Source organism: Aphelocoma coerulescens, chromosome 1 (genome assembly GCF_041296385.1).
Source record: "Aphelocoma coerulescens isolate FSJ_1873_10779 chromosome 1, UR_Acoe_1.0, whole genome shotgun sequence".
Lineage (NCBI taxonomy): Eukaryota > Metazoa > Chordata > Aves > Passeriformes > Corvidae > Aphelocoma > Aphelocoma coerulescens.
In genome coordinates, this window is record NC_091013.1 from 46,379,476 (window position 1) to 46,406,090 (window position 26,615).

At 35.6% G+C, this 26,615-nt stretch overlaps 1 long non-coding RNA gene across 1 annotated transcript; it reads right to left on the reverse strand.

The window, feature by feature from the left end:
* Nucleotides 1–4,381: 4,381 nt before the first annotated feature.
* On the reverse strand, nucleotides 4,382–12,691 carry LOC138118548 (uncharacterized). The gene is made up of 3 exons (XR_011155195.1): nucleotides 12,619–12,691; nucleotides 5,350–5,433; nucleotides 4,382–4,453 (listed from the first exon to the last, which is right to left on the reverse strand). It is a non-coding gene; the product is annotated as an uncharacterized lncRNA (long non-coding RNA).
* Nucleotides 12,692–26,615: the final 13,924 nt, after the last annotated feature.

Sequence of the window (26,615 nt, forward strand, 5' to 3'; positions counted from 1 at the left end):
TGGTGAACTTCCATTCTTGTGGTATGAACAGGGATTTGAAAGGATACAGATACAAAACAATGTTTGAAGTTAAAAGAGCACATACAGAACCATAAAAATCTTTATCTTGAGGAGCATCTTGAGAAATGAAGCACTGATCAAAAAAGATCAGATAAATGTATTAGGATACTCATAATTAAAAAATTGCTTAAGAAGTGTCTGTGTTTGAACATGTCTTAGTTTCCACTATGAACATTTTGAGGAACTGATGAGGTAGGCTACTATTACATTTGTGATAACATTAGGTGCACATTAAGTGTACATATATTAAAATAAAAATGCATGTAATATATAAAGGGGCACACATACACGTGCATACTATACACATACACTTATACATGCACACTTGCATATAGCAAATCAAGAACAAGGAATTGATCATTTTAAGTCACTGCTAGAAACAACTTCAGAAAATTAATAAGGGAAGTGAAAATGTAGGGTGTGAGCACAAAAATGTACTGAGGAGTAACAAAGATTGGTAAAATGTCAGGATGTACATTTAACTGTAAATATACACTATATTTATATATTCATGTATATCAAATATGAATATTCTATTAACTGCTTGGGCAAAAAAGCCAAGTGAATGTCATGTCACATGATAAGGATTTTCCCACTTCATTACTATTAAGAGGCCAATAAGGGGCATCTATTAACATTAAAATTGTAATGCTATCAGATCTAGATAATGTGCTTTAGACAATTTCAAAAGAGCTAGCTGCTGGAAGCTTTGGAAGATAAAGGTCAATTTCTGCTAAGTGTCTGGAACTGATGAAATTACAATTGCCTGAGAGAAAACCAGTATGGTGCCAATATCTAAAAACCATGAATAGGGTGAGTTATGTAATTAAAAACTCATAAATTAAGTTAGTTAGGCCATTATTGTTCTGACACTGATCCCAAAATTATGACAGAACTGATAAAAAACTTGGTTTTCTCTCTCTTCAATATTTCTTTTTACCAAAGCTTAAATTTGTTTGGTAGAAGTAATTTAATGATGTATTATTTCAAATATTTAAAAGCAAAAGTTTAAGGAAATTATTTATATGAGTGATCTGATGGTAGATGAATAAATTCATCACAGTACATATTATTATTCAGGATGCCTTCTATTTCAGGCTTTATATAGACATAAATTGTTAATATATGCTCTCAGTAAGTGATGTCACACAATATGCAGTTCTTAGTCTGCCTCCAAAGTTTAACCTTTTTATCATTTACACAGAATGAAAAGTCACTGGTGAAATTAGAAGATGACAGTTGTGAAAGTTATATTAAACAAATAGGTTAATGGTATTAAAAAGTCTGCTTTTCACAGCAAAATATGCACTATTAGAAAGCATTTATTTTACTACAGTCTAAAATCAAGTTCTGCATCTCAGAGGGAAGAAAGCAGATAATGCTGGATGGGAAAAGGGTATCTCAGACAGTAATCCTAACAAAGGTATAAAATATTGATTAACTTATGACACAAGGAGTGCTGTCTATCTTCTAGAGTTAGACATGCAAAAAATATAATTTCAGATTGATAAATAAAAACATTAACAAAAATGTTACAGTCACTATCTCCCTATCTCTTTTTTTTTTTTTTTTCCTTGTGTAAGAGAGCTTTAGATTTGCTCTTTTGTTGAGTAACCAAGATAGCCAATGAAACTAGAAATCTAAGAAAGGACTATTGTTATCTTGGGTATGCAGACAAGTCAGTGAAAGTTTCTTTGCCACACATTTGATGCAGTAATGTTCAAGACAGTGAAACAAACAAACCCAAAAAATTGTGAGGAGAGTAGGCTCACAATCAGAATTGCCTCAGAGCAGATGTTGGCATTTATCCAAGTGATAAAAACTAAAGATCTTGAATCATTATTATTGACTACTGGGTCTGCCATGGGCACTTTGCCCAAACAGTAAGCCAGAGACAGATAATAAGATGGACCTGTTAAGTATATGGTCTGATTCAAACATCTTGGGACTGGATTTAGATTTAGAAATACTGCTGAAAAGAATTTGAAATGTTTCTTAAGAATGATTTTTTGGTAAAGAGACTATGTATAATTATGGTTTGCTGTACTGGCAAAAAAAGAACCACAGCAGAAGTTAGTAATCTGTGGATTTTCTGCTAAGAAAAGAAGAAAATTTATATCAGAAAAGAAGTGTCAAAATTATTTGAACCATAGGCTGTGATTTAATGCTTCAAAATTTTGTTTCACATATTAGTAGCTAGATACTGAGAATGCCTTTGCTTCACAGATACAAATAACTGGACCATGCAACTTTCAGCTACTATTAAATTTCTGCTTACCATTTGGGATGAAATTTAGGTTGCTCCATGTTGTAGCTACATTTATTATATCTTCAGGAAACTTAGCAGGACTGTTAGAAGAGAGCAGTACATTTAACCTGTATTGTCTTTCTGCAGCTTCACTTAGTAATGTAGACTCATCATTATTTCATATTACACCTCTTTTTGTATTAGGAGTTCACATCACAAGTCAGCATCTTCCATACACTATTGAGGTGCTAATATTTCCATTAAACTACCATTCATTTCCTGATTTACTACTCAGTACTAGGACTGTCAGCCAGCAGCTAAACTGTGGTTTAATAGTGTGGAAATAGAATAAAATCAATAACTAGAGAAGCCTCTGACTTTGTGAAGTCAACTTTAATCATGAATCAGTTATCTCAGATTTTTTGACATAACTCAAATAGATTGTGCTAAGGCAGAGAGTGGTACCTGAGAATTTATGACAAGGTCATATCCCAACAGTGTCAGGGAATTTCCAGCTCTGCCTAGGGCACTTGCAGAACACTGACCTTTAAAGCTTCTCCCTGTTTAAACTATTTATTGCCTGAGGTGTGAGAGGAAGGAGAGAAGGGAGAACATGGAAGTGTGGGACAAAGGTCACAACTCTGGAGACCTCTAGTATGTGCTTTTGTTGGTTTTGGCAATTTGTAGGAAAAAGCAATGAAGTAGATAAGGTAGAAGTAGTCAGAGTGTGTTTAGACATAGGAAAGATGTTGCTGATGTTGCATATACATGTTATACTGACCAAAAAAAAAATTCTACTGTAACAAATCTAATAAAACAGTACAAATGTTACCTTATACAAGTAGCCATGCTCTCAGGAGCCATACTATTTCCACTGCAAACATCAAACAAACCTTACCACTTGAAATTTCACTGAAAAATATAATAAAAAAATATTCTACCAAGTCTGTTCCTTCAACTGCTCATTTGTTTAGTAGAGTGACAGCACAGTCCATGCCAGCTAACTGAAGCATTTCTGTCTGTGAGTACATTGCTATTTCTGATGCCTTCGGTTTTAACTTTTATATTTTTCAGATTCTGTACTGCTTAGTGTGTAACTCTGGGGTTTCTTGTAGCCTGTTAATTTCTGCTTTCTCGTGCTAGGTAGACATAATAAAGCCTCTCTGGCCCTGCTCTTAAAGGACACCTAGATAATCCTAGGCCCAAAAAGTATAAAACAAAGAGCCTCTAAGGGGGGGTAAGCTGAGGGGAATTACATCATTAAACTTTAATTGGAAAATTAACCTGATATGCAAATGAACCAAACCTATAAAAGTGTGAAGAACTTGTGACCTGTGGTCCATCTTGGGGTCCATCTTTGGCAACAGCCTGTGGCTCCCCAGGGGTACCTTTGAAGGCCTTTCAAATAAACACCTACTTTTATTCCCTTACTCCTGTCCAGTCTCTGTTTCTACGAGGCCTCTTAGGGCATTATTTCTTTCCTTGATCCATGTCCTTCCAGTGATAAATACTTTTTAGGATGGCTTTTACAATGAAAGAGACATAAAATATTGCAGTCTTTTTATAAAAGGAAAGCAAAAATAATTTTTCAGCTCTATTAATATGTGAAGATTATGCTAATGCAGGAAAGACACAGCCCTTATTACAAAGCTCTAGTGTGATCAAATCTGAAGTATTACATCTTATTACCCCACAATCAGAAAATTATAGTGTCTGGATCTTAATTCCTAAAGGCCTTGGAGAGACTTGGGAAACCAAAGAAATGGAAAAATAGGTGAAAAATGCAGGAAAAATTAAGTCAAGGAACAATGACTAACGAAATTGCAAGAATACATAGCAATTCAGTAATATGGTGAGATATTAAAACTTATAAACATGGATTACTTGGAGTACTTGAGGCATAGTCAAGTGGAACACAGCTGAATAAACATGAACTGATAAGGCACCTTGGCACCAATTCCTGTTACATTAATAATTCATTTCCCATAGGAAGTGTCTTTAATAGACTTGTGGTACTACTTACAATTAAGAAATAATTAATCTTTGACAAAGGTTCTCCTTCTCTGTTCCATGCAGTCATTGAAAAGATCTATGGGCTCAAGCAGCTCTGCTCATTTACACCAGCAGAGAACTCAGTCTTACTACCTGCATCATGAAGATAAGAAAGAAAGGAAGAGAAGCATGATGCACAGCATGGAAGGGATTTGTGTGGTGTAAAGTTCAGTTTAATGTTCTAAGTCAGAGAAAGGAGATGAACAGCATGGACACTCTAAAACAGCACAGTTCTACTTCATTACTTTACGTTATTTTAGTGGAAATCTTTGCTTCAATCTAGTAATTCAATCCATAATTTCAGTTAGTGCTTTTGATAACATATCATGAGTCCACCCTCCCCCAACATGAAAATTTAAAGCACATTTTTATCAGTCTGCTTGTCTAATTCAAAAGATGCATCAAGATTTTCTCTAGTTTGCAGTTATGTTTTAGCTTCCAGACATACAGCATTAGTCTGGTTAAGGGTTTCTGTTCTTACACTGAAACAGCTACAATCAGAAATTTCACACTATTTTTGTTTGTTTGTTTGTTTTCCTATAAACAGACTATAACCTTGTATGGCATTTAAAGCCTACTGCCTGAAAATCTTTATTAAAAATAGGAGAACTGTTAGTCTGTGTAGATTAATTATTTTTGTTTTGTGTGACTCTCAAGCATTTTTTTAAATTTGATTATTGAGCATTATCCATCCAGACTTCATATAGAGCACAGCTCCTTTCACAGAGAAATACTGACAGACGTTTTTATTGCAAAATGCAGATATGATATTTTATTCATTTATAGTCATTTGAACCTGCAAAAGAAAATACTTAAAGAAAGCAAATACACAAATAATTGATAAATCTTTTCAGTTCTACAAAAGGAGCATTTAAAGAAAATGAGACACTATATCCTCTGACAACTTTATGTTACTTTTGCATGAAATCAATCAGTCACAAAGTATGCTAAAAACAAACGAGTTGTCACAGAGCCATTCACATCCTTACCACTGTTACATGACCATATTTTCAAAAAGAGGGTTGTAGTCGGTATTTTCATATTCATGTAGACACTCTTGGGAAGAAAGGTTTCTAGGAAAACCAAAAGTAAAAGAGGATATTTCTCTTTCAAGTCTTCTTGGAGTAAAAGCCAGAGACATTTTATCAGAAAAGTAAGACAAAATATCTCAATATTGTGCCTCTGCAATCTCCCTCCCTCTCTTCCCACAGGAGTTCTTCACTTGGTTTTGGCTGTCCCTCTTTGGGTTCTCTAACAATTTGTCATTTGGCTTCACATTTTTACTGGTATCAGTCACTGCCCTAAAAACTCATACCAATACTTCCAAGCTGAGAATTCCCTTCACTTCAGAGTGTGTAGAGACCATCAGGAGGTAAGTAGAATGACAAAGGATACAATACTAAAAAATTGACATATGTTAAAAAAAAAATCTGTACCTGCTGAGAGCTTAATAGTGTCAGAGGATGGCTCATCACTCGGCAGGACGTGTCAGAGGCAGTGCCAGGTGACAAGATGGAAAGCATGAGGAGAGCAAGTAGGTGGCAATATGAAATTGTTGAGAAATACAAGCCTCTATATTTATGACTTTTTTTTTTTCCTTCTTCCTTTTTTTAAACTCCTGAGAGCTCTAATGGCAATTTTTATGCACAAAATCCTCTCCCTCTGGCAAAAAACACAGTGCAGTCCAACACAGCAACACCCTCTTTAACCCTGGCATAGTAGACATACTCAGTTACTCTGCTGCTGTGAACAGTATATTAATTGCCTCTCTGAAACTAACATCAGCACATTTTTAATTGCTTCTTTTTCAACCCCACTCTTTTGCTTACATTTGTTGTAGAACAGTAGTAGAGTATGTAGATACTTATTTTTAACATTACCTTTCCTAGAATAGTCATCATTATTCCCTTCTCAGTCTCTTCCAGTAAGTAACTAGAAGTATGAGCATCCAAAAACTCAGTGATACCACACCTGTGAAATAGTGGCTCTAAGTAACCAGTAATCCATGTTAAACACATGAGTGTGTGACTTTAACATTTTTAGCAAATATCAAATATTTTTATGGTCTCCACATGAATCTACTTCTGAACAGAAATTCTGTGTTCCAACACCAAGTGCCTCTGATACAGACTTCTTGTAAACTGCACTAAACCATGTGAACTCTTGTGTGATAGAGGAACAGGAAAGGACTTCTTCTCTCTTGTGATCTAAAGCAAGAGTTGTACCTGACATATCAGAGGTTTGATTTAGAGAAAAATTTTAGGCATCATCACTCAAAGTATTGAGGTCAGAGTTAAAGAAAGCCTTCAGAAATTGTCATTTGTATTGGAATATTAGAAATCTAAACTCATTTTAAGAATGAACAGCAGTAGGGTTTGAAAATGTGGCAGCTAAGAATGCGGTTAACTAACCTTAGTGTGCAAGGGGTGTCTGTGCCACTAGGAAACTCACTGGCTGACATCTCACTTGATTTGGGCTTCAACATCAACTTCAAGCCCAGTGGGAGAGAGTTGCAGACTGAATGGCCCTACTGATTAGACCACTCAGAGAGCTGGAGATTTTCTGTAAGATTTTCCTGACCCTCAGGGTATTTAATCTTTCTGTTCCCACTTTCCAGAGCTTGCCCTCAATAACACCCTAGACTGGAGGGGAAAAAAAAAGAAGAAACACACATTCATTATTCCCTTTGCTGGAACTGCACTGCCCTGAAAAGAATGCAAGACTGGCAGTATCAGAGAAAATAAACAAGGGGGAGTCTGATGCTGCAGGCCAACAAGGAAAGTGCCTTTGCTCCTCCAGTGTTAACAAAGGCAAAGGACTCTCCAACAGATGAAGCAAACTGTCCAAGTAAACAGAAAAACTGGCAAAGCTGGTATACAGGCAGAACATCAGCATCACTGACCCTTTTGAAAAAGTACTCCTTAAGGAATATAAGCATCTAAGAGAACCCTATCTATTTCCTGCTACCTCATTTTGAGAAAACACTCCACAAGAAACAATGTTATGGAAACATTAAGTCTGCTGGCAGTAGGACAATACCCTGTTTCTGCTTGATGAAAAATGGGAGACATCAGACTGTCTGCTGATAATCCTGTCTTCCTTGTGCTGGAGATCCATTAAGAAATAAGCTCTCACAGAGGCTAGAAATAATCCTTCAAAAGCATTCATATAAAGACTTACTTTCTAGAAGTGACTATATGACCTCAATGGAGAACAACTTGAGATAGTTTCATCCAAGATCAATGCACTGCCTAAGAATGAAAGACAGGAAAAACAGCTAGCATAGCTTGAAGGAAAGTGAGGCAAAGACAAAATAATTAGACTGCTCTGTAAAACGAAGTTTAATCAGAGAACAGAATAGCTTTATAGAATCCAATTATCACCAGTGAAAGTATGGAAAGAGCTACTTAGAAGGACTATGAAAGCAGCTATAGGTATGGTGGTTGTTGTATTTAAATAAACATAGAAAAAATGTAGGCTGTACAAGTTAAGAATGAAGATTAAATTTTCAGAGAAACTAGGCTTCAATTGTTATAGTCCGGAGTAGTGGCTAAACGTCATCTTAGGGTTTTATATGTTGCATTTTTAATGTTTCTTTAGTTTAAGAACAAAATCTTTTATCACTAAGCACCAGCCTTGCAAACTCACCATGAGGTCTAGAAATCAAAGTCAGCTTTTTCAGTTTCATTTAATATTACCAGTTTTTCAGTAAGAATTTAGCTGAGAATTCTGTTTGTCTGTAACCCAGAACTGTCATTTGCGCTCAGTCACAGGTAGATAATGGCCCAGCAAACCCAGTGAAGTTCTGTGAGAAAAATGTATACAAAAGGTCAGGATCAGCTAAATTTCAGTCAAAGTTCTTCTTTTGGTTTTCTCTAACATTTTTATTACAATTGATTTTCAGTATTTGAAAGTAAATATATTTTCATCTGCAGTACATCTACTATATTTATAGTAAGAGATATATACTACACATCTGGTGCATATCTGTAAGTACAAACCAACAGGCAGGAATTTAAAATAACCAAACAAAAAAATACCCAACACATCAATATTTCTGCTGAATCTTCTTCTGTTGCCAGCCAATTATATTGATAAATCACCAAGAACTTCAGAACTGCATTGTTGTCACAAAAAAAAAAGCTAAATATAGTTCACATCTACCAAGCTGCCGACTTAACACATGGTGCTAACTAATATCAAAAAACAAATTCACTACATTCCTGAGGAATCAGATTATTGATTTACGTTTTACATTTTATAAACTGAGAGACAGGAATAAGGAACCAAGAATTAAAATACAACATATGTGACTGAGAATGAGAATGATTAAAAATAAATGCCAGGCAGCTTTTTGGATAACCAAGAGGACACCTGCTTTCTCTAGGGTGTATATTTTGGTGTCTGCAGTTTTTCTACATCATATACCCAGAGTTACTGGCACCTCAGAATGAAAATAAACATCTTATTTAAGTCGTAGTGTGAGCTAGGATTCATAAGCTGTGTGTCTTTGCAGCTATGAAATGCAGTGCCTCAGCCTAAGAAAAGCTTAAAGCAAAGTCTTCTTAACATAAGGAAGTTAATATAAGGGGGGAATTCAACACAAAGCATGAGCAGCACCTTGCCCTTTCAGGAGGCTGAAAAGGCATGTCCGTCCTAACTTTGGCTGCCTGATGGATTTCCTGGCTCTCTGCAGAGACATGGCTTGATGTGGTTCACACCATAATAGTCTCATGGTCAGAGAAGGTGGCAGAAAAAAGTCATACTGGGGTTCTGGATCCTTCACCTTAGAATCTTTATAATCTTCTGCCAGACAGGTAATAACCAAACAAAAATACTTCAGAAGGTAGAGAAGCTACACCTTTCTTAATAGTTCCAATCAATAGTCTTGCCTCTGGATGGAAACAGAACTCCCTTAAGTATAACAACACTGACTTTTAAGCATAAACATCTGTTTACACTTCATAAACTAAGGGTCTTGATAATGTTTCAGCTTTATTTGTTGTTTTTTTTTTTTAATACATGCAGGACACAACTTGTTGAGTACAGTTGGTGAATGCTGAGCACGTAAGGCTAGTACTACACTGCAGCAAGTGAAGTGAGAGGTTATTCTCCTTACAGCAAATTGCTGGCTTTAAAATTCAACTACATGGTCCTATCTTTGCTTTTGGAAAGTGTACACCGCTTAAAAACAAGTTTAATAAGAAAACTGTTGAGTGAAATAGGGATGAGGGTGTAGACGTTTTTAGACATGCCTTGATACTGCTACTTTGTCAATAGGATGGTAGACTTGACTATGTAGTCTAGCAGTCCATGTGGAAAGAGAGATCTTACTTAAACTGACATGGCCAAAGTAGCTCATACCAGGACTACTTCCCTCTTTGCTGGAAGACTACATGAATAGGCAAAAAGGTAAAGTTTACTGACATTTGACTGTTGAAATAAACTTTCTTTTCCATATGTCAAACATACTTATCACCTTGGACAGACTGTTAATTCTTTCAAGCCAGTGTATCTGTCTAAACCTAATTTTCTATTTAATTCAGAAATATTAATTGTGCTACCTTAGCAGATGCTTAAAATTTAGAAATAACAATGATCTCAAATGTAAAATCCAATTTCTGCTTACAGACCTTCTCCTTAACTCTGTTTTTTTTTTTCTTTTCTGAAATGCAAAGTTTTATTCATGTATTTATTTATCTTATTATTTATGCAGTGATAGTTAAAATAGAGAGCATAAGGTTTGAAACAAAGCATATGCACACTTTTCCCAGCTAATTTTTGCAAGAAACTGATCATGTGTGAAAAATTGCTGTTGCTAAGGGGAACATTACAGTACTGCAAATTAGGACCAATGTTTAAACACTGATCTTTGATACATGTGAGTATACAGCAACTCCTCATGTAATCATCATAAAGTATATGCTGTTCATAAATTTTATGGCAGTACTAGAAGGACATATGCCTATGAAGATATGAAAGTGAAATTCTGAGGTCATCCTTATATTGATTCACTCCACTTCAAAACATTCTCAGTTTAAAACTCCTATAGTTAAAGGAGATGTTTATAATTTGCTTTTTGACATATGGATTAATTTAGGAAATTTTCTCTTTGTCATATAAGCAGGCTCAAGCATTACAGTCCCCTTTGTTTTTACCTGGTAGTGTGAGGCTGTATCATCAAATGGGAAAGTGAACTGTAGGACGGTAGCTGCTGACTGCATTATTTCCGTATGTCCTTAGCAAAACCCACCAAAGTAGTGCATAAAATCTGATCTGAATAACTATAATAGATTCTGAGATGGCACCTATATGTAGTCTAGCAAGTTTACATACCGAACTGCATAGGAGGACCAGAACAGGAATTGTTCTGTACATAAAATGCTAAAAACTAGAAAAATAGATGTAGAACTGTACTTGTTGGTATATATACTGTAAGCCTACTATGAATTATTGTATTCCTCCTGTGCATTGCACTCCAGTGTAAAATCAAGCTAGAGATGAATTTACAGTCCAAGGTCCTGGGAGCCTGTCTGTGCCCAGAAGTACAGGCATAACTCTTAACCACTGTGGGAAAGCTGCATCATTCTCCCCAGCACATCTACCTGCAGCACTACTTGCTTGGAAACCCTTCAGATATTTTCACAGAAAAAGAATAAAATGCAAGAAAACTACTGTGAGATCTATCAGGTGTTGAAAGATGAGGGATGGGACAGAAGATGAATTATCAGTGTGTCCTTCCATTTACGCTGAATTCGTTACTCTGAGAAGAATAGAAACAAAGTCTATGCAAGGGCCTCTGCAAGGGAAGTTGAGAGGAAAAGAACAGTAATTGCATTCTGGTTTTTTTTCCTAGCATGTCTGTCTCAGAAGTTCTCTACTATTGCTTTATGAGACTGGAGAGAGCAATAAAAATTTAAAACAATAGGCATTGCCACTTTTAGTCAGTAACAAATATTACAGGAAGAGGGTACTTTCCAGTTAAGTCACCCACAGAGACAGAGTATTCTGTATTTAAATCTCATAAAATGTTCTTCTGAACTCTCAGTGCTTGCGAACAGGAGACTATTACCCCTCTCTATAATTAATTCTGTTAGATGTTTTCCTTTCCTTTTCTGAGTAAAAGCAGCAATACACTACTCTGCAGAGCTTTCAAGCAGTTCTGGGATCATCTCTATTATATTCTTCCACACCCCCCTCCCCTTTTCTAATCCTGACTCTGCATGTACTCTTTGTTTAAATCTCCATTACAGTATTGCCAAAAGCTGAAACACACCATGGGAGGCTGTTTTTGCAGAAAACTGCTAAAAGAGGTACTTTGTCACGCCAAAAAATATTTTCATGAGGCTACATGGAAAATAAAGCCTACACATTGAGACGTTCTTTCCTGTAGAAAAACTGACAAGAATTTCACTCCTGTTTTGGTAACTCATTGTTTGAAGACAAATCAAAATCAGAATTCAGCAGTTAGATATTGCTCCTGCCCCACTGTGTTAATATAGGTGCTTGACAAAGTTTATTTATTTATTTTTAATCCCCTCATCACCGGTTATAATCCCTTGTCTGACAAAAGAGAAGTTAAAACACAGAAAGTCTGGACATAAAGAGTAATTTAAGATTAAGTTATGGGCATCTTCCCCCATGCAGAGAAATATGCAATACTGAAGAATTGTTTAGGCTATTTCTATAGTATGCAAGAAAAGCATGTGGTTTTGAGTTACAGTTGCCAAATTACAATTTAAACAGGGCATTGTTTAAGTATAATTAGGTCTATGAAAAAGCCCATAAGCGTGAGAACTGGACTGAAATATGATTGTTTTGTAGGTTGCTTATGCCTGCAGCACTGACTTTGATGCCTTTGTCTGTTTAGAGTTTACAGCATATAAAATTCCTTAATATCCTCATTGTTTAGTTTGCTTTTGTTCATTACATAAGTAATAAGAATAGATAAAGCCCCAAATCTTTTATGATATATGAAATTACCAGTAAGTATTATTTGGTATTTCAATGTGAAGGCTGAAAGAAGGGTATTTGAAAGTTTCATTGCTGTGACCTCAGTCTTGCTTCATTAAAATTCTATATAATTATGCAAAAAAAACAAGTTATTTTATCCTTATTAAAAGTCTGGTCAAGTCATAACAAGAGACATGCAAATACTTTTTCACTGTTATTAACCAGGCTCCATGTTGACCTATATATTTGTAATTCTGAGGACAATTTTTTTCGTGAGGAAAAAAGAAGAGTTGGAAGAAACAAACCTGTATTATTTTAAAAGTTGAAGATTACAAAAATTGTGGTGATGCAGGGTTTTTATTGTATTTTTGTATGTTCTTTGTACCCCAATGGTTCATCCCTATCTCCCCCATTTTGATTCCCAGTTTGTTTGCCCCAGATTCAAGCCGCTCCCCCGGTGCTCCCAATATGGTTATCCCCTCCCTTTGTTCTGGCTCCTTCCCTGCCAATCGCCCAAACCCCTCCCGGAGTTCTGGAGTGTTCTGTGTCTGTCACCCAAGCCCACCCTAATTACCCTTATATGGCCCCCGTCAATCCCCCGAGACCCTGCCCCCTCAGATACCTCCCCCCTTGGAAATCCCCTAAACCTCCGTGCTCCATTGGGGCATGTGACCCCTCTCCCTCCTCCCACCAAGACCATTGGGCTAGATGTGAGTCCTTCCCTCCAGCATCCCTCCCTCCTAATCTGCCTATTGGTCCCTAGTTGGGTTACTCCCCTTATTCAACCCTCCTTTTATAAGGCATGGTCTCTCTGCAACAGTTGCTTGTTCACCGTGGATTCCTTTTGATGAGGTTGTGTTATCTCCCGTGGCAAGCCTCCATGCTACTTTCATTTTTCCCTTCATCGGGGGCTGCTGACTCCCACAGTGCCTGGAGCCTTAGCTCCCCTGACTGGAGCAGAGGCTTCAGAAGAGCAGCTCTTAAGCTCTGTGCTTCAGGCTGCTCCCTACTCCTGCTGCACACCGCTGGAGCTAGCCTGGGTAGAGGACAGCAGTGGTCACTGCAACAAAAAACTATGTTTCTTTGCATTTTAAAAGTACAGTAAACTTGTGTGTAGGAGACCTCAACTTGGCGAGCACCTTTCTCATTGATCTTTGAGAGCTTGTAAAAGATCGATGTGTTGTTCTAAACACCTTATGGAAATGTTTTCCCTAGTGTAGTATCAATTTTCACTTCTGAAAAGAATGATTAGTTTTTGAGGGAAGTATTGTTGAAAATGCTGAAAAAAGTTGTTTGATCCAAAATGCAAGAAACGCCTTTCGTGATTGCTTGGACACCTTCATAGTAAAACATTTCACGCCCCCAGGGCAAGGTGCAGGCAACATCTTCTCTGATCACACCTTAGCAAGCAGCTAATTCTGACATAGATGTAGGAGAAAACTTCCTGAGCTTGACTAATATTCAAGGAACACATGGAGCAGTTCATTCTAGCAACATAAATGTTAGAGGAAATCTGTTTCTTAACCAAAAAAATCAATGTTAAACTGATGTAGTCCAATAACACAGAAAAAGCATCGTCATGTTCTTCTTGTGCATTCAGTTAAAAAACCTGAGATGGAACATTTGGAAAAAGCTGCCTACTTTAGGGGAAAAAAAAACAACAAAAAAAACCTACCAAAAAAAAAAAAAAAACTACAAAAGGAAGAGATTTTCTTTAACACTTAATTTTACTGTGAGACAATCAGTTCAGCCACATACCAGAGCAATGCTGAGCACAGATGTTATGAGACCAGTGTGTGACTGTGTGCGCGCATGCACGCATTTCTACGTGTGTTTCTCTTAAGCTTTGGAGGTTTTATTTTAATGTATCTGTTCTTCCAAATGTATTGATTTTCAGCAATTTTGAAAAGAAACTGTCTCTTAAATGAGGGGTCAAATAGTAAACGCCTTCATTTCTAACTGCAAAGGAAACTCAAAATATGTTATGAGATGGAAACAGTAAACTCGAGGGTAGGAAACATTTTCAGAATTTTTTAATATTAAAACCTCACACTTCATCTGTGGAAATGAATACTTAAATGAACTTGCATGTCAGGCAGGTGTAAAACTAGGATAATGTATAGATGATGAATTAGGTAATTTTATATTTCTTATTAATTTATATAATTTTCAGACAGGTGTGCCTATTATGTTTTGTTACAGAATCAATACAAATTATTTCTTTGGTAGTGTTTTGAGTTTTGCACGAGACAGAACAGACTCAGAATGCAGACGTATGAAATATTTATTCAGAGGTAGATTATGCTTGACAGATATTTTGAGTTTATACCTACTTAATTTCATCTATCAAAATATAAAACCTGGAAAAGATAAACTGCACATGGTGATAACTAAGTCCTGGAAGGAATGAGAAGTAAAAATAAAGGCTTACATGTATCTTAACATTTTTATATTGTTGTCATACTAGTAGATAGTTCAGAATTTCATGCAGTTTTCATAATGAAATAAAATACAAAAAGTAACACAAATAAAAAACTTAATGGCACAGTGTCCTCTAAAGATAAAGTTTACATGGATTCATAGTTTTAAAACATTGATGTGTGATAAAACATACAGTGCAAGCAGTTTAGACTACTTTTTAAATGAATGTAAGCACATTCATGTTTAATGTAATTTTAATGATCTTTGAAACTGGAGGTCCTCTTTTACAAATAACTCTAGAAGGTGGAGGTGTTGCTGAAGTGTTAAGCTGGAAAGAGTCTGGAGTTATTCTGTGACTTTTTTTCCTCAAGAGTTACAGTTTGATTGTGGTTGGACCTTCACTAGAAGCTTGAAGGTTTGAAATCATATGGGCATTTGTAAAATATGAATTTTTTTCCGTCTGTTGTGTGTATTACGATAGTCCTTCAGCTCCACAAGCAGGAGTTGAATTCTTGATTCAGATGACTGACTTAGTTCTAATGTTATCCAGAGACATTTCAATCTCAAAATAATTATTCTAAATATGAATATTTCACACCTTTTCAGTTATATTCCCATTGAATAAACCATATAAACTCTTTTTTGTAACTAGATTTGTAGAGGCTTTTTATCTTTCCAGATTTAGTGATCAGCTGTTTTATATTAGTTGATGAGTCAAAATAAATTTATTCCAATTCTACAATTCATATATAGATATTTAGCTTTATTATTCAGTGACTTTATTGGATTTATGCAGAAGAGACTTCATCATTTTGTTAAGTAGCAGCAGAGAGTTACCACATGAAAATACAAATACTTGAAAATAAGCATCTCAATAGAAATAAATGCCTAAGTATATATAAAAAGGAGTTGTGATTTTTCTCATATATGGGGATGCAGGAGCAGACATAACTGGCATATTTCCCAGCTATGAATATTATCCCTTAAGTTAATTCAGGTAAAGCTTTAAAGACCTTAGAAAAGACATAATATTTACTTAGCATGCTGTAATATCAATACATGGGGAATTAAATTTTAAGTGTGGGTTTTTTTGGAGACGAGCTTGTTTTTGTTTCCATATCTTCAGCAGTTTGAATTGCATTTAAGAAATGTCTTTCTCCACACTGAGACCAAAGGAAATCAATTTCTCTAGTGAGACAAGATGTACCCTGCCACATTTCTGTACAGGTTAATGACATATCATGGATTTATTTCTGCTGAAGGCTTCACTATGTATTTCTACTGAAGATGTTCTGTGAGAAGCACCCAGTTTGAGGTGAAATGGCGCAACAGGGTGACTAAAAGCACAACCTCACCCAGGGTGTCCCACGCCACAAAAACAAAGACCCTACTACAAGTCAACAGAGGTGTGGTTTGGCTTGACAAAGGAAAAGCAGCCCACTTTCAATAAACTGTAGAATTTATCAAGCATGTCCATTTTTTTTCCCAACAAAGAACTGGAAGAATGTTTTAGAGGCATGCTTTATTTAACCCAAATCACCAAACATTTATTTCAAGCCATTAGTTGCAACTTCATAGGACCAGTGAAGTTTAATTTTTTTACTTTAACAAAGTATGGATTTCTATGGAAGAAAATAAAAACATGTAAAACATTAAAACATGGCGTAGAAGCAGTTACTGTAAAAAAAATTGTGCTTGGAATTGTTCAGCAAATGTAGTGAATATTGTTGAACATCTCCATGATCAATCTCCACAACAATATAACTCACTATCCTGGACTATGAGAAATTCATGTAATGGATCATTCCAAAGATCTGAATGAGGAGATTTATTTAAAAAACAAGTTGATTGATTGAAAGTGCATTTTATTCTGATACTAAATCTCTTTGTTTTATGCCTGAAGGTAGATCACATATGCTACAATATTTGCCCTCTTTTCTTTGCAGGCAGAAGTTGTAACATTGCCAGACCTCATTACAAACCTTTTTTTTCCTTAATGTCTCCTTGCTCAAATCCATATAATAAATGAGGATTCCCGATTTAATAAAATTAAATTTCTAGCTTATATTTCAGTGCAGAGAAGCTTGAGAGCATGTTTCACTGCGTCTAAAAACTAAAATAATAAAATAAAAGGTTTCCCAGAGCTACTGTTATCTTTAAGCTGATCCTTCATTCTGGGTTTTTAACATCATTTTCCAATATGCCAATTTAGTATTACTTGTATTAAAAGTGGTTTCATATAGATGATAGATTTACTGGTTTCTGTGATGATATATTTAACATTTTTAATTTTTGTATACACACATAGAGTCATACAAACATGTAAAAAGTCATATGGTTTTCATGTGCATAAATGTGTTTATTTTTTAAGGGTTAGGGTAATTAATTACAGACTACTTAACATATTTTAAATGGATAAATTAATGTAAATTCACAGAACTTCATTTAACTTTATGAAGACTTATTCAGAGCAACAAAATATGACTGAGAGGTAGTATTTCAAACTAGTAAAAAGGCTATTGAGACCCTGGTTGAGGTAAAATACAGTGAAAACTGGCCTTAGTCCCTGCTTTTTGACCCTTCAAAATATGATGGACAAGAATATTGGTTGAAATTTGATGGACTTTATTTACTACCAGGAGTAGAACATGCACGAACTGTCAGAGTGCTTCACAGGCGTAGAATTTCAGCAACATGTCAAATGATGTTAAAGTAGAACAAATAAACACATACAGAGCCTACTGACCACTAGCAGATGAGACCTTGCATGATAAAACTTAGGTCTCTTCTCCCAAGTAATAAGTGATAAGAGGAAAGCCCCAAGTTGTGCCAGTGGTGGTTTATGCTGGATATTACGAAAACATTTCTTCACCGAAAGTGTTGCTGAATATTGGAACAGTCTGCTCGGGGAAGTGGTGGGGTCAGCATTCCTGGAGGAATTTGAAAGAATAATGAGATGTGATGCTTAGGGAGATGGTTTGGGGGTGTACTTGGCGGTGTTGGGATAATGGTTGGAGTCCAAGCTAAATGATTATATGATTCTATAATTCAGCACCTTTATCACTGCAGATAATCAGGAAGAATTTCAGTCCTACTGCCAGTAAGCTGTATGTTACTGGATCAGTAACATTTCACCTTTCTGGGTTTTCTGCATCTTATCTAACCTGCTATTAGTCAAGAGGGAGGATCCATAAATTTTAAAATGCATCACATTATGTTGCAAAGTCCTAGGTCCTTCATTATTTGTATCAACATCTCTGCATAGAGCCTGATGGATCCCATGCACAACAAAACCACAGGGTTTGCTCATGTAAGACTTGCAGGAGCAAGCAGACAGTCCACTTCAGCCACACCTGTCTCGCCTGGTCACTGCACTGAGAGCCTTTGAGGCCAGCACTCAGCACTGTCCACTGGCCTCACTGAAGTGAGCATTCAGGGGTAAGACTGAAAGAGCACGTACAGCTGTGCAGTAACAAGTCTCATACACTTCAGCTATTTTACTATGGACAAACATGAGTTGTTTGCCCTTATCTGTGCTACAAAACCTACACATGTTATCTCTGTGGAAATAACAAAGAGGAGGCAAAGTAGCAAGCTACTCTGCAGATGGCAGATGGTCACAAAAGAAAATCTATCAAATGATTTCCCATCATCAAAAAAGTGTCTAAAACACATAAAATAACCTGCTTCCTGAGATCTCCTTACAGAAACTTGGACTCACCATAACCTAGTGAGATATTCTGAGAGACACCACAATCAGGTGCTTCAGTAAATGAGTCAGAGGACTCTATAAAAACTAGTTTCTTACCAAGCATGAATACTTCAGACATAAATCTGTTAACTTGCATTGTTTTGCAAGTATACCATTAAGATCACAGCTTTGCACAAGGTAGTGATGAATTCTCTGGTAAATGGATAAAAGATACAATTTTTAAAGCATCTGGTTTGCTTTGTTTTCAAGAGAACTTGTTAGAAAATGGTCTTGGTATAGTCCTTTAAAAACAGTTAGTTGAGTATTTAAGTAATGACATTGGAAACTTTATTTTGTGCTGTATACAAAATACATGAAAAAGCTCTTGTTTTTCACTTTTAAAATATGTTATTCTTCCATTCTACATGTAGTGGTTTTCCAGTAATACCATAAAGTAAAAAAAATTAGACATTTTATTTTTCCTTTTAGTCTTTTTCTCTCTTTCTTTAACAACCCGTTATCTCTAAGTCACCTTAGAGTTTTGATGGATAGTGAAAGCAGTAATATTCTGTATTCCAAAAGACAGGAATTTGCATACCTGATTTATTGAAACATGCTGAAGCAATCGGCATCGTAAAATATTATGAGCACTAAAAGTGCTTTTTTCATTCATCACTCTAAATAGTTCTGACATTTTTTAAGGGCCAATTTTATGTGGAAATTATCCAAACCCTTTGGGTAAAACAATTTGTTATTTAAAACCTTTTAATATGGATTGGTGGTGCTACTTCAATTTGTTTCAAGAGAAAATTATGTAGCCTTTTGGGGGAGAACTGTAACCATAGCTAAAGGACACACTCATTGAATTTAGACATACTCAGTTATATTTGTTATCAGTAACAAATATTACAGCTGTGCTTCTTCTTGTAAAAATATTATTTTTATGGTAAAAATAAATGGATCAATCTTTACTTTCAAATAATTATTTTAATAACTTATATCACATCATGGATTTTAACAAGCCTGAGATGTTACATGATTATGTGAAAGGGAAATTAAGTTTTATTTACCTTCTTATTACCACAGTGCTTTACTTAGAAAATTTCAATCATATATTCAGATTTTAAGTACCTTAACTTTCCTCTGAGATAATAATAATAATAACAATAATAATATTAATAGTAATAATAATAATCAAAAAGCATTAATTTTCAATGTAATTAATTTATACAAATTGTAATTGCTTAAAATAAATACTTCACATTAACTAATTCCTTTTGGGTTTATTTTACGTGTTCATCATTCAGTAGAATTTTCCACTGCTTTCATAGAAGTAAGGGTAAATACATGTAACATCTGCAAAATTTCCTCATCTTTCCTACTGAAATTTAAAATTCCTTCAATCATTCTCACTCAAATGAGTCCATTAATTTTCCACTGAAAAATTCTAAAATGTGCATTCACTGAGATATTTTCCTCAGAGGCTGGTAAGCAGGAAAGGTCTGATCTAGTCTGATCATGCAGAAGTACCAGCACAGGTGATCTCATAAGGGTAACAAGCACAATATGTGGAAGAATTTGAGAGTATAAAGGTGATAGTTTTGCTTTATCATCCTGCCTTCCTTGCCAGTCCATAAGGCACTGGCTGGTAAGCTTTTTCTGTGTACTGCTATTTCTCACTTCTGAGTGTTTTTTCTTCCTCAGGCTTCTCAAATGGTGGCTGAGGATAAAGAATGTATCACTGAAAGCAACTGGGGAAAAACTGAATGTGTACGTTGAAGAAGACCTTGGAGGGTTGTAGGAATAGACAGCTTTGAAAACCAGGAGCTAGATCTAGTTGGCAGCAAAGCTGACAATTGTCATGAGGGTTGGACAGAGGAGAGATGATTTTTTAATTTGTTATTTGTTTATATATATTTTACTCTCTAAAATTATCTAAGATTACCTTTTTAAGTTTGACATAAGGGAAGCATTGCCTGATGACTGTTTCTAGCATTTGAATTTCATGCTTTGCCACTTCTATATATATTTTGCTTCATGCAGGTGCCCAAAAAGACAAGCTAATCATGTTATCCTAACAACAGGTATAGGATACTTCTTTGGATACAAATAAGTTCAGAAAGTTAAGAGCTCTTATGATGGTCCCTAGATAAAAGTGGCCAGTACCAATAAGATGTGTTAGTCTATGCTGGATACACACTACTGGGAAAGACAAGAAATAAGAAGAGAAATAAGGCAAAGGTTTTGTTTATAAAGTAGAATAAAAAATAAAAAGTATGAAAGATGAAAGAAAATGTTCTAAAAAGATATAATTCCAGAAGGGCTCATATTTTATGCAGTTTCTATATAAAACTGAAGTTTCTTTTGGGTGTATTAAATTGCTTCAGAAACCTGCCTGGGAAATAATCCTATTTGCAACAAAAAATTTAATTTAACTTGAACATTTTCTCCTTCAAGAAAGGTCTTTAAACAAAATACTGTTTTTCACACTCAGCTGTTCTCTTTGTGTAATTACATACACATGCATCCCTTCTTTTACCCTCCTTAGAGTGGAAAGTATATTACAGTTCTAAAAACCCTCTGATAACATCTTATGAAAAATAGTTGCTTAAAGGCACTTCATTATAAAATTATATTAGAAAACATTTCAATGCGATTGATTTGGAAATGGCATCGAGGTCACCCTCAGTGGGGTTCAAGTCATTAACATGTCAACAGTGTAGTTTGCTTCTAAACCACAAGACCTTTGTAGAAAAAAACCAAACAATTTTAGCATGTGAATTATCTGACTTAGCTGCCTTGAGAAAGGCATAGTGCCTTAAAGAGTGACATCAACACCAAAGTCTATTTTGTCATTACCTCAGATGTATATTACAAAAGTATACAGTTGGAAACCAAACACCTTTTCTCACTAAGGACCTCTTCCACAGCTGGTACTACACGGGTAAGTGGATTATTCTTTCCATGCAACTGAACAAGAAAGGAAAGGAGAAATGGGTCATTGCCCATGCCTAACTATCTCAAGCAATTTTAGGTGCAAGCATAGAGTTCCTTTAGTGATTTCAAGGTTATGATCTCCATTCACCTCAAAAATGGAAAGGTTATATTGCAGCTCAGAATCACAAAGCAGTTTTTCCTACACTTAGTTTCTAACACTTTGCAGAGTGTTAAAATCACAGGTGATTTTCCCTCTCATGGAGGAGGAGAAAGGATTATCAGAGTCATATCCTGGCATGAAGTCATGGCATGACTAAAATGTACATCTTAAACTGTCTTTATAGGTCGAGTTATGTTGCAGTGGGGATACTGCAACACGCCTATATCCAACCAGGAGTCCCGTGGAAAAGAAATATATATACGGACGGATTCTTGCTAGATGTTTCAGAGATGTTTATTTCCCCAGCCGCATGGCCGGGCTCTGCTGAGGGACTCTGCCACAGTCACAGGAGCCGAGCTGCTTTGCCCGCGCAGGGAACACAAACCAACCCATGGGGAACGAGGCTGAGCAGGGGCAGGGAAACCCCGTGCCTCCCTCAGGGCTACATGGCAGGGGAGGGACCCCAACATCTGAGTTATATGCATGCAGCCTGTTAGAGACACCTTGCAAACCAAAATACTCTGTTTTGACCTTATTTAAACATTTTCTGTTTGTTCACATGAAATTACATATCATCAGGTTTGAGACATTTCAATGTTTCCAGTTCTGTGAGGGAGAATTTGTAAGGAAAAACCTGAAGAATTAAAAGGTTTGCATTTTTTTTTCTTTTGAATTTATGTGACCTTTATTTTCTGTTATTTTGCAGACCACATTTTTTCATAGACGGTATTATTAGGTTTAAAACAAAGAGAGAAACCACAACAGAGAGAAACAAATAGATGGAGAAATGTATTATTTATAGATCTACTTCAAAAATATCTGGCTACCAGACAATATTTGGCAAATAAAAAGTCATATAACTTTTTGCCAAAATGCAGATGACATATGGTTGCCAAAGACAAACCATCTGCAGCAGATGTCCTTTGGGTAGGTAATATCTTGTTTCCTGAATGACCAGTTTTACTGTTTCCAGAATAAAGAAGTGTACAGAAAAAAACCTATGCATTTAAATAAAGAACAGCTTTCCACATTTGAAAGCTGAAATTATGCACAAAGAAACACATTAAAAAAAGATACTCTAAGTACAGATTAAAAATGTCATAACATTTCTTCCTGGCATACCTGTGCACTTACTGCCAGTAATCATCTACTTAAGTTATTTTAAGTTCTCTCCTGGAAAAGGTTCTCTGTGCCTTAACAGAGATTACACAGCAGCTAAATATTGGGCCAGATTTTCACAGAATCATAAAATCTTGGGATGGAAGGGACCTTTAAAGATCACTTAGTTCAAATCCCCTGTCATGGACAAGGGCACCTTCCACCAGCAAAGCCCTATCCAGTCAATCTTCAATTACTTCCAATGATGAGGCATCCACAACTTCTCTGGGCAGCATCTTCCAGTGTTTCCCCTAAGTTATTGTAAAAAAATTCTTCCTTCTCTCCTATCCAAACCTAAACCTATCCTCTTTCAGTTTGAAAACATTTCCCCTTGTTCTCCCATTGTAGGCCTTGGTACAAATCCTCTTTCTTGTCGACCCTCTTATGCTGAAAAACTGCAATAAGGTGTCTCCAAAGACAGCAAGTGATTTTGCATTTACATGTTTTAGCAGCCAATCAGACTCTAAAATCATCTCCAAATTGGTGGTAAATCCTGCAACTAGATTAGAATGCACATATTGTAGAGCAATATATATATTTAAATTAATGAATCAGATTTAATTTTTATAGTATGCAACAAATTTTAATTTTAAAAAGCCATTTAAATAATTAATTTTGATCACTTATCTTTTAAATATCATTGCTGTGTTATCACATTGGATATCTATTTCACAGTTTTTAATTAAATTCTACATCATTGCAAATAGCATTTGTTCATTGTAGCTTCATATTCACTTGATTTCACTAAGATTAGAGATTCTGATATAATAACTTTAGATGCATCACACTTACTTTCAGTTTTTAATCATAGAATCATAAAATGGCCTGGTCTGGAAGGCACTTTAAAGGTCATTTAGCTCCACCCTATTGCCATAGCCATCAACACCTTCTACTAGATCAGGTTGTTCAGGGCCCCAGCCAACCAGGCCTTGAATACTTCAGGGATGGGGCATCCACAACCCCATCTTTGGAATGCTATGGAAATTGTTCAGACTATATATTGTCATGCATGTAATTGTGATTGTCTGTATCACTTTTGGAGATACGTCGTGACCAGTACTCAAGATCTGAAGTAGGTGGTGAAAACAAGCCGCAAAATGATTTATATTAACACATGATGTGGACCTAGCAAGTACATTTTTTTATTTTTCACTGTGCATTTCTTGATCTGCTTTCTGTTGTTAGAGCAGACTCTTAACTTGTTGGTACCTTTCCCCTGAAAAATGTCCATTCATTAATCTATTTATTTTGAAAGTAAACAAGAAAAACTCCAGCTTACTGCATTTGTTCCAAAACCAGAAAGAAATGGCAAATATAATGTTCATGCACATACATTTTGAGGTAATGGCAGGTGTGTAAGTCAAACACCGGGGTACCTAGATTACAGGCCTTCTGTGTTCAGACAGCCAAGCACAAAATCCTAGATCACATAGCTGAAAAGTTCTGTGAACCAGTGCTTCGTGACAGGCAAATAACACAAAGTTATGTAATATTTTTGAAGTAGATTCAGATCTTTGTAAACCTGGTCTGTGTGATGGAACTCCAATTGAATGAACACTATTACAGTTTCAAGGAGGAAAAAACCCACCCCTGAAACAACTTTCAGAGGACATTGCATAAATATTTGAAGATAGTGCTAATACAACATACTGAGTAGTCACTGCTGGTAGTCCTACCAACCACTTACGAGCTCATAAGTAACTCATATTGCTGTTGGTTTATATGTCATGCTTAAACCTATTCAAATCGATCTCTCCTTAACAGTAACAGCTAAACAGCTTCCTTAAATCCATACCACTTGCAATTATTTTTCTGCAGCAACTATTGAATCTTTCCTAAAATGAACCATAATTATTTTCTCTCAGAGATACCTTAGTATCACTGACATCTTACTGGAAAACTGTGGTGGAAAATATTTGGTTATGCCTATATGAATTACCAAAATATGGATATGGATCTAATATCAACACCCAAATGAGATGGACAAAGACTCTCTCACAGTTTAGAGTTAGAAAGTGTATGTTTATTCCAGTGCCGGGCAGCTGCATGGGATAATTCCCTGATATGCAGTGTAAAGGTACAAGTTGATACAGAGTCTGTTTATCTACAAAGGTTATGAATATCCAAAATACAAATGCATATTTTTAACATCGACACCTCCCATTCTCCTCTTCATATAGAAATTAGCTTAAATGTCATTAAGCATGCGTGGTATGTTCTCTGAATTGAGTTGGTGGTCTTGAAGATGAAGTAAAAGTGGTCTTCCTCAATTTGACCTTTCTGCCTTCCTGGGTTTTGACAATAAAAATTACTTTTGGTGACCTTCCAATTCCTCTTTGTGTGACTTTTGAATAGGTTCTCAGATGGGGAGGAAATTGACAATTGTTTGCGTTCTCTATATCTACTTATCAGTGTTTCTGTTTCTCATTCTAAGCACAGCTAAACAAACATAAAAGTGACAGGTAATCAGTTATTTAGTAATCAGTTACTCCCATCTTGAAAACTCATTTCAGGTCCAGCTCTTCTTAACTAACTATTCACTTTTAATTGATTCTAGCCGGGCCTAAACTCACTTCTATTTTAACTAAATTCAGTCCTGCTAACCTTCTAACTAAATCTTTATGTTTCTTTTAAAATTCTGTGTTTCATATACTAGTAAAATAAATATGCCCAAGAGCATTCAAAAGCACTGAAGCTGGCTAAACAGAGTAGTCTGCATCTGTTCCGGGATGTTCTTTTTGCTTCTGGCGTAAGGTTACTGCATGAGAACCGACTGTGCTGAACAACCCTGGAAAATTCAGCCTCCCAGACTCTTCCCAAAAAACTGTTAGGCACAATTCTGTTAGCATTTAGACAAAGCATGCTTGAGGCCTTTGCAACAGGGTAGTGGGATATGGAGCTGTATTTCAGGGCCCAGGAGTGCTCCAGAGCACTGTGTGATGCATTATTAAAGGCACAGACTGTGGTGCTTCTCCTAACGTCCCATTTAAACTAGTATTATGAACAGTATCTTCTCCCAAAAATACTAGTCTTTGTAAAAAAAACCAAAACTGTGGTATATAGAATTTAATTGTGTCTGATGGCTGGGAGTCTTCCTCTGTATTTTCTTTTCTTTTATTTGTTTCTTCTTCAGGATGACTTCCTTTTCTATTGCAACTAAACAAAGAAGTGAAAAAAACCCACATCAACTCTGCATAAGGATTTAATAGCAGAGCTTTTTTCATTTATTTTTCAACTCACTTTCTAGTAAATATCACAACATGATGGCACATATTCTGTAGTGGTTAGTAAAACAAATTAACAGAATATATAACTCACCCAGTTTTATAGATCAAATAACCCTGAGGAGGGGAACATTTTTATTACGAATGCAAAGTTTGCTTAAATTATACAATACATTGGTTCCCACAGATGTCACAGATTAACTGTTGTTTACAAATGAAAAAAGAACCTCTTAGCAGCCATACAATTAAAAATAAAAATTAAAAAAAAAAAAAAAGGAAAAAAAAAAAGAAATATCCACTCATTTTCAGGTTCTGCTCCTTTTTTGTACCCAGATTCTTTTTAAGTCTGATGTAAGAATTTTATATGAGGGAAAACAAAAACTGTACCTATGTTTAAATGACTCTCTAAAAGTTTTTGAAAAAGATCTTTATATGACTCCTTATAAGCATAAAAATTCTTGAAACATCCTTGATTTTTCACAAGACAGTAACAGAATTTTCAATAATTTTTTTCCTAAAGAAACAGTATTCTATTGCAGGCAAAAAAAAAAAAAAAAAAAAAAAAAAAGGGCATCTTTATTCCCCTTGTTACATAGTCTTCAAAATACAGGAAAGAAGCAGTCTTTGAAGTCCCACAGATTAGATTTTGTAAGTTTATGGTAGAAATAGGAACACTATTACCAGTAAGGTAGCAGAAATGCATATGTAAAG